The sequence below is a fragment of the Musa acuminata genome, unplaced genomic scaffold (assembly GCF_036884655.1).
Source record: "Musa acuminata AAA Group cultivar baxijiao unplaced genomic scaffold, Cavendish_Baxijiao_AAA HiC_scaffold_1136, whole genome shotgun sequence".
In the NCBI taxonomy this organism is placed as follows: Eukaryota; Viridiplantae; Streptophyta; class Magnoliopsida; order Zingiberales; family Musaceae; genus Musa; species Musa acuminata.
The window spans coordinates 9,711,788-9,721,787 of NW_027021348.1; positions in this window are offsets into that span (position 1 = coordinate 9,711,788).

A 10,000-nucleotide genomic window follows, 5' to 3' on the forward strand; every position below is an offset into this window, starting at 1 on the left:
ACAGGGCTGGATGGGGCTTTCGTATAGCAGGGACGGTGCTGCCTCTCGCTTCGCTCGCTGTCCGCCACTCGCCGCTCGCTCGCGCAGCCAAAAATGGCCAGTTTTGGCCCGTTTTTGGGCCGTTTTGGCCAGTTTTTGGCATGTTCTTGCGTTGCGCGGTGACCATCGAGAGCGGACCAAAACGTCAGCCATCTCAGCACCCTGGAACCCCCCGGGTGGCACAGGGCTGGATGGGGCTTTCGTATAGCAGGGACGGTGCTGCCTCACGCTTCGCTCGCTGTTCGCCGCTCGCCGCTCGCTCGCGCAGCCAAAAATGGCCTGTTTTGGCCCGTTTTTGGGCTGTTTTGGCCTGTTTTTGGGCTGTTCTTGCGTGGCGCGGCGACCGTCGTGAGCGGAGCAAAATGTCAGCCATCTCAGCACCCTGGAACCCCCCGGGTGGCACAGGGCTGGATGGGGCTTTCGTATAGCAGGGACGGTGCTGCCTCACGCTTCGCTCGCTGTTCGCCGCTCGCCGCTCGCTCGCGCAGCCAAAAATGGCCTGTTTTGGCCCGTTTTTGGGCTGTTTTGGCCTGTTTTTGGGCTGTTCTTGTGTGGCGCGGCGACCGTCGTGAGCGGAGCAAAATGTCAGCCATCTCAGCACCCTGGAACCCCCCGGGTGGCACAGGGCTGGATGGGGCTTTCGTATAGCAGGGACGGTGCTGCCTCACGCTTCGCTCGCTGTTCGCCGCTCGCCGCTCGCTCGCGCAGCCAAAAATGGCCTGTTTTGGCCCGTTTTTGGGCTGTTTTGGCCTGTTTTTGGGCTGTTCTTGCGTGGCGCGGCGACCGTCGTGAGCGGAGCAAAATGTCAGCCATCTCAGCACCCTGGAACCCCCCGGGTGGCACAGGGCTGGATGGGGCTTTCGTATAGCAGGGACGGTGCTGCCTCACGCTTCGCTCACTGTTCGCCGCTCGCCGCTCGCTCGCGCAGCCAAAAATGGCCTGTTTTGGCCCGTTTTTGGGCTGTTTTGGCCTGTTTTTGGGCTGTTCTTGCGTGGTGCGGTGACCATCGTGAGCGGAGCAAAACGTCAGCCATCTCAGCACCCTGGAACCCCCCGGGTGGCACAGGGCTGGATGGGGCTTTCGTATAGCAGGGACGGTGCTGCCTCTCGCTTCGCTCGCTGTCCGCCGCTCGCCGCTCGCTCGCGCAGCCAAAAATGGCCAGTTTTGGCCCGTTTTTGGGCCGTTTTGGCCTGTTTTTGGGCTGTTCTTGCGTGGTGCGGCGACCGTCGTGAGCGGAGCAAAATGTCAGCCATCTCAGCACCCTGGAACCCCCCGGGTGGCACAGGGCTGGATGGGGCTTTCGTATAGCAGGGACGGTGCTGCCTCTCGCTTCGCTTGCTGTCCGCCACTCGCCGCTCGCTCGCGCAGCCAAAAATGGCCAGTTTTGGCCCGTTTTTGGGCCGTTTTGGCCAGTTTTTGGCCTGTTCTTGCGTTGCGCGGTGACCGTCGAGAGCGGAGCAAAACGTCAGCCATCTCAGCACCCTGGAACCCCCCGGGTGGCACAGGGCTGGATGGGGCTTTCGTATAGCAGGGACGGTGCTGCCTCACGCTTCGCTCACTGTTCGCCGCTCGCCGCTCGCTCGCGCAGCCAAAAATGGCCTGTTTTGGCCCGTTTTTGGGCTGTTTTGGCCTGTTTTTGGGCTGTTCTTGCGTGGTGCGGTGACCATCGTGAGCGGAGCAAAACGTCAGCCATCTCAGCACCCTGGAACCCCCCGGGTGGCACAGGGCTGGATGGGGCTTTCGTATAGCAGGGACGGTGCTGCCTCTCGCTTCGCTCGCTGTCCGCCGCTCGCCGCTCGCTCGCGCAGCCAAAAATGGCCAGTTTTGGCCCGTTTTTGGGCCGTTTTGGCCTGTTTTTGGGCTGTTCTTGCGTGGTGCGGCGACCGTCGTGAGCGGAGCAAAATGTCAGCCATCTCAGCACCCTGGAACCCCCCGGGTGGCACAGGGCTGGATGGGGCTTTCGTATAGCAGGGACGGTGCTGCCTCTCGCTTCGCTCGCTGTCCGCCACTCGCCGCTCGCTCGCGCAGCCAAAAATGGCCAGTTTTGGCCCGTTTTTGGGCCGTTTTGGCCAGTTTTTGGCCTGTTCTTGCGTTGCGCGGTGACCGTCGAGAGCGGAGCAAAACGTCAGCCATCTCAGCACCCTGGAACCCCCCGGGTGGCACAGGGCTGGATGGGGCTTTCGTATAGCAGGGACGGTGCTGCCTCTCGCTTCGCTCGCTGTTCGCCGCTCGCTGCTCGCTCGCTCAGCCAAAAATGGCCAGTTTTGGCCCGTTTTTGGGCTGTTTTTGCCTGTTTTTGGGCTGTTCTTGCGTGCCGCGGCGACCGTCGTGAGCGGAGCAAAATGTCAGCCATCTCAGCACCCTGGAACCCCCCGGGTGGCACAGGGCTGGATGGGGCTTTCGTATAGCAGGGACGGTGCTGCCTCACGCTTCGCTCGCTGTTCGCCGCTCGCTCGCGCAGCCAAAAATGGCCAGTTTTGGCCCGTTTTTGGGCAGTTTTGGCCTGTTTTTGGGCTGTTCTTGCGTGCCGCGACGACCATCGTGAGCGGAGCAAAACGTCAGCCATCTCAGCACCCTGGAACCCCCCGGGTGGCACAGGGCTGGATGGGGCTTTCGTATAGCAGGGACGGTGCTGCCTCTCGCTTCGCCCGCTGTCCGCAGCTCGTCGTTTGCTCGCGCAGCCAAAAATGGCCTGTTTTGGCCCGTTTTTGGGCTGTATTGGCCTGTTTCTGGGCCATTTTTCCTTCGCTTGAAATCTTCTTCTTCCTTGTGTGGCCAATAATGCCTTGCTTTGTACTTCTTCGTGCACGGCGGTGTCTTGTCGTCGATTGCCTTGTTTGATCGGCCACTTGAGTCTTTGTTACTCGTGGTTGGCGACGGGCTGTCCGATGGGGTGACTGTGTCGGCATGTGAGCGGCGATGGATTTGTATGCCGTGGTGGGCTCCCTGCAATTGTGCAGTTGACCACCGACGTTGCAAGTCTCTTCAATGACACTCTGTTTGAACGGAGATGCGTGTGTTGCCTGTACAATCTATCTAGTTCCTTTGGAAATAGACATTGTTTACCTCGCTTATCCACTTCTCATGTCCTATATGAATGAGAAGTGTCGATGTCCGTGCACCTTGTGTGTCCTCGAACGATGGCATGTCTCAGACCTCTCGTCTCGAGTGGCTCCAGTGTTCACGTGAGTGCTCTTGGATGCAGTGGATAAGAATGTACCATGGGTCTTTGGACTCTTGGCACATGATTGGTTGGCTTTCTTAGTCGCCCTTCGACGGATGACGGCCTTCCCATCGTTGCCCCCCTTTCCCTTGTGGTAATGTGTCACGCCCCTCAAAATATCCATGATTTTTAAAACAATTTTCATCACAGACCAATCCATCCAGGATCCAAACTAACGTTTGAGGACACTGAAAAACATTCTATTCATATTCACATCCATAAAACCTGTGCAGTTTAAAATCACATATCACATCACTCGATAATTCACATTTATGGCAACCCAAGCCAACTTGACAAAAAAATGAACAACATTTATAAATCCACAAGCTAAATAAATTATACAATCAGAACTCCAACTATTCACCACAAGTTCATATCACCATAAATTAGACTTAACATTCTGAAATTCCAAATAAGAGAGATCTCCTAACACTTGGACACAGTATATCCATTTCGGTTCATCGACAACATTTCATTATATACAAGACATACTTATACAACAATATCGTAATAACCAACCAGACTTGCCCATTATTCTGAATAGCTATCCACTGCCTCAGCCCAAATCAAACATCTCGAAGAGTGACAAGCTGACCTGAAAGATTTATATAACAACGGAGTGAGCCAAAAACGGCTCAGCAAGTGACAAAGCATATTCAGAACAAAAGGAACGGTTTCAAACGAGTAAGGTATCATAATGCAAGGCAGAATACAAGAATTCTCAAGGATACCATCTCAATAGATACCAAATCATACGTATCATGTCATTCAAAACATATTTGATCCATAAGGAATGGGGCATAGAGTAATTGGAACATATCAATGGCAGATAGGACATTTCAGAACATATCAGTTCATAGCAAATGGAGCACAGAGTAATTGGAACAAATCAGTAACAAAGGAAACATATCGGAGCTTATCAATGGCGGATAGGACATTTTAGAACATATCAGTTCATAGCAAATGGAGCACAGAGTAATTGGAGCATATCAGAAACAAAGGAAACTTATCGGAGCTTATCAATGGCAGATAAAATGTTCCAGAACACATCAACGATCTATGGAACATTACGAAGCAAACTCAATAGTGAATGAAGCATTTCAGAGCATATCAAACTCATATGTCGTACAGAAGCTCAAACGTCGTCCTTGACGTTGCAATCATATCATACTTATCCAGAGCACGAACAGAAATAACTCACCAAAACTCTGGATGTCACATCAAACATATAGAGGGTGTAGTGGGATCTCAGTCAGAATGTGATTCATCCATTTCTGAATGACCACCTGACAAAAGTCTCCCACGTCTGGGAGCTCCATCCACCCACGTCTAGGTGAAGTCAGAGGGGGCCGGCAGAGCATCGCAGGCTCTATGCATAACTCCCTTTACCATTTCTGGCAAAGGTTCACAACTCCCTTTACCATTTCTGGCAAAGGTTCACAACTCCCTTTACCATTTCTGGCAAAGGTTCACAACTCCCTTTACCATTTCTGGCAAAGGTTCACAACTCCCTTTACCATTTCTGGCAAAGGTTCACAATATCCCACACACCAGAGTACAAGAAGGCAGTTTCAACAATAAGCAGCATATAACGGAAGCACACGCGGAACAACCAAACGTACATGTGCCTTTTCAAAACAATGATGCAAGGAACAAATCTCTCACAAAAGTATTCATTTTAGGAAAGAATTGAAAGCAAGAGTGTACAGGGATTCCAAGCAATCATAATCAGCTCAATTCCAATAAGAAGGTTAGACAAATTCAGATATCCAAAGGAATGGAACTGGAATAGGCACATATCAAAAGCAAATGCGGAACAATAGGATATACATGTGCCTATATGAGTCAATACGATATAGCATAAACGTTACACAACAGTTTTCAAGAATGCAATAATTTTAAGGACAAGAGCATACAAGAATTCAAAGCAGTAATATAAAGCTCAATTGAATGAGAAAGCTAAAGGATATCAATTTCCAAAGGAATGAAACCAGAGTATGAGAAATCGACCAAAGCTCGATTTCTGGCAGAATACAGAAGGCACATTGAACAAATGATTCAAACTATCAATCGTGCTCCAATTTACTCAGAAATAATCATTGGATAATACTTTCAGATAAGATAGGCTTCATATGAATTGAACTGTCCAACAGAGAGAGTTACAAATAATTTGGTAAGCAAGTGTCGTATAACAAAATCTCTGTTGGCAGAATTCATAATGTCAGATTCAACAGATAACTGGACAGGTGTTTGGATTCCAAATCTTTCAATCCATATATCAAGGAAAGGTCTACGAGTCTAGTTTCCAATGAAATCAGTTTTGAACAAATCAGAGTTTCCAACAAAGACTTATAGGCAGCTCGGTATCAAAAGGTCAGAATCTCAGAAGTTGCACAGATTTGAATCGTTACGTCTAAACAGGAGATATATCAAATGCAAGGCTAGAACAATTCAAAGTTCCTCATATTCAAAACAAATGTGGAGATAAAATAGCAGTGAGGAACGATCAGGGAACTTGCAAGAGAAAAGATTAGAAAGCTTGCTATAGAAAAGGTTAGAACACTTGCAATAAGACATATCAGAGCAATTATAGGAGAAACGATCAGAGAACTTGCAATAAGACATATCAGAGCAATTATAGGAGAAACGAACAGGGAACTTGCAATAGAAAGGATCGAAACAAGTGGGAAACTTGCCTTTCAAATATTTTGATCTGAATATCCAAGGAAGGTGCCAATCCAATCTTTCTACTTTTCCTCCGTGTCCTCTCTCTGTTTCGTTTTGTGCTCTCGTTTTCTTCCTTTCTTCGCAATTACACCACGTGTCGAACATCGAGGCACAGTCACCTGCTCTCTCTTACTCTCATTCCTTCTTTTTCTTTCCCAAACACAGCTGCCACAGCCGCCGTCGCTGCCGCTGCCACAATCGCAGCCACGACCGCAACTGCGGTCACAACCGCAGCCCCCTTCCACTGCACTATTTCCTTCTTCCCTTCTCTCGTTCCTACTCTTTCTCTTTCCCAAAAGCAGCTACTGCAGCTACTGCAGCCACCACCGCTGCCGCAGCTACCGCAGCCAACGTCGCAGCCGCAGCCGGAGTCGCAGCCACGGCCGCAGCCACCACACTCACAGCCTTTTCTTCCTCCCCTGCTCATCTTCTTCTCCTTCTTCTCTTCCAACTGCAGCTGCCATCGCCGCAGCCGTAGCCCCTTCTCTTCTTCCTCTCCTTCCCTTCTTCCTTTCTCTTCTTCTTCCTTTCCTTCTCTTCTTTCCCAGCTGCATGCTGCAGTCGCAGCCTCAGCCACGGCCACAGCCTTTTCTTCCTCCCCTGCTCATCTTCCTCTCCTCTTCCTCTTCTTCTTCTTCTCCTCTTCGAACGCCCCACACCTCTCCTCTGTTTCCACCTGCAGGAAACAGAGGTGCTGCAGCCCTAGCTGCTGCCACCTCTCGCTCCTCTCCCTCTTCCCTCTCTTTTCCCTCTTCTTCTCCTCTTCCCTTTTCCTCCCCAACCCCACACACCTCCTCGCTGCAGCCTTGCCGCAGCTATCCTCTTCTCTTCTTCTTCTTCTTCTTCTTCTCTTCTCCCTCTTCTTCCTCTCTTCTTCTCCCCACGCCCCACAGCTTCTCGCTGCAGCCCTCGCTGCAGCCACCTCCTCTTCTTCTACCACTCTCCTTCTTGTCCTCACGCCCCACCGCTCTCTCTGTTTCTGGAAGAAACAGAGTGCGTGGGAGGCGGTGGGATAATACCGAATTTTCGGTTTTCCCTTTTTTTTTCTTTTTTGCAACTTAGCAGTTTAGTCCTTGTAATTTCTATATTTACATATAGGTCCTCCAATTTACATATAAATCTTTATTAATAATTTTTAAAAGCAAGGGATATTACACTCTCCCCCCCTTAAAAGAAAATTTAGTCCTCTAAATTGATCATAGCTCAATCGATGAAAAGATGAGGATTATGATATCTCTATTTCCTCCTCCTACTCTTAAATAGTTTCATCAATACAATACAATTACATAATTATCCACGAGGGACCGAAATATTCTCCTCCTTGATCCTCAATAGACGGTAACCCGACCTTCAAGCAATTTTTCTAAAAATACTTGCGCACCCTACAGTTAATCAAGCAAGTCGTTACTTCAGGAAATACTCATTTTTGATTGTCACCTGATTCAATTGTCTATAATCATTACAAAGCCTCAATGTTCCATACATCTTTTTAACTAACACCGGAGCACCCCATGATGAAATATTAAGCCAAATAAAATCCTCATTTAATAATCCTTGTAGTTGCTTTTCCAATTCCACTTACTCAAATGATATCTTTCTGTAGAGAGGCTTAGATATTGGGATTGTCCCAAGGACCAAATCAAAAGCAAGATCACATTTGGAGGTAATCCAAACAAGTCATCCTAGGATACATTAGGCAAGGAGATAAATGATGTCCAGTACTCTCAAAATAAAAGATCGACTGATCAAATATGCAAAAAGTGATCATTGGTTATATACCAATCCATACTGGTATGATAGAAAGATAGCCAATCTATACCAAGTATAATATCAAAACTCCAAATCTCTAGGAGAACTAAATCAGCAAAAGTTCAAGTTCTCCAATAAAAATCAGACAAGAGGACCAGATTCAAGTTCGTTATCAAAGAATCTCCAATGATCGTTCTTACATATAGCACATAATGTAGTGGTCTAGGTTGAATACCCAAGTGATAGGCAAAATATTCCGAATCAAATCATAGATGGGACCCATGGTCAAACAAATATTTGCATTCTTTCATAAACATGCATAATACCTTTGACCACTAATTCATAAGTTTCAGAATCATATTCAGTGATAGCATACACTCTGACATGGGCTGATGATTTATGAGGCAGTGACTCTTTCTTATTGTTCAAAGGGCAGTCTTTTATTTTATGATCCAACTTTCTACAAGCAAAATAGACTCCAATCACCCGAAACACAAATTTGTTTCATAATTTAACTTATAATTCACACATGATTGAGTCTTTTGTGATGACTTCCCATTTCAAATCCAAAGGTCTTGACCCTCTTGTTATTACTTTCTGATTCATTTCCAATCATATTTTTATTGCTAACTTATCCTTATCATTCTTGCCACATATCTCCAAAAATTCTTTTCATTGTTGCCAATAATAATCAGCCTCTACTTCCAATATAAGGTAGCAAAAGAAATCTTTTGATCATTAGAACAATTTTGTACATCGAATATCTTCTCTATTCGCATCATCCATTTTTCTGCCACCAATGAAATTAGGTTCATCATGCTTCTGCTGCGCCACTCTGATTCAATATCCCCAATCAATCCTTTCATTCCTCTTAATTAATCAGAAACAATTGAAATAGGAGGACCAAATGTCCTCATCATCCCAGATTCCTAAAATACATCAAAGAAAATTTCTACCAATCACTATAGTTCACTAGACCTCAATATATTTTGCATGTCAACATATCAAATATTTCAGTAATCCTCAAACAATGCTCTGATACCACCTCTGTCACGCCCCTCAAAATATCCATGATTTTTAAAACAATTTTCATCACAGACCAATCCATCCAGGATCCAAACTAACGTTTGAGGACACTGAAAAACATTCTATTCATATTCACATCCATAAAACCTGTGCAGTTTAAAATCATATATCACATCACTCGATAATTCACATTTATGGCAACCCAAGCCAACTTGACAAAAAAATGAACAACATTTATAAATCCACAAGCTAAATAAATTATACAATCAGAACTCCAACTATTCACCACAAGTTCATATCACCATAAATTAGACTTAACATTCTGAAATTCCAAATAAGAGAGATCTCCTAACACTTGGACACAGTATATCCATTTCGGTTCATCGACAACATTTCATTATATACAAGACATACTTATACAACAATATCGTAATAACCAACCAGACTTGCCCATTATTCTGAATAGCTATCCACTGCCTCAGCCCAAATCAAACATCTCGAAGAGTGACAAGCTGACCTGAAAGATTTATATAACAACGGAGTGAGCCAAAAACGGCTCAGCAAGTGACAAAGCATATTCAGAACAAAAGGAACGGTTTCAAACGAGTAAGGTATCATAATGCAAGGCAGAATACAAGAATTCTCAAGGATACCATCTCAATAGATACCAAATCATACGTATCATGTCATTCAAAACATATTTGATCCATAAGGAATGGGGCATAGAGTAATTGGAACATATCAATGGCAGATAGGACATTTCAGAACATATCAGTTCATAGCAAATGGAGCACAGAGTAATTGGAACAAATCAGTAACAAAGGAAACATATCGGAGCTTATCAATGGCGGATAGGACATTTTAGAACATATCAGTTCATAGCAAATGGAGCACAGAGTAATTGGAGCATATCAGAAACAAAGGAAACTTATCGGAGCTTATCAATGGCAGATAAAATGTTCCAGAACACATCAACGATCTATGGAACATTACGAAGCAAACTCAATAGTGAATGAAGCATTTCAGAGCATATCAAACTCATATGTCGTACAGAAGCTCAAACGTCGTCCTTGACGTTGCAATCATATCATACTTATCCAGAGCACGAACAGAAATAACTCACCAAAACTCTGGATGTCACATCAAACATATAGAGGGTGTAGTGGGATCTCAGTCAGAATGTGATTCATCCATTTCTGAATGACCACCTGACAAAAGTCTCCCACGTCTGGGAGC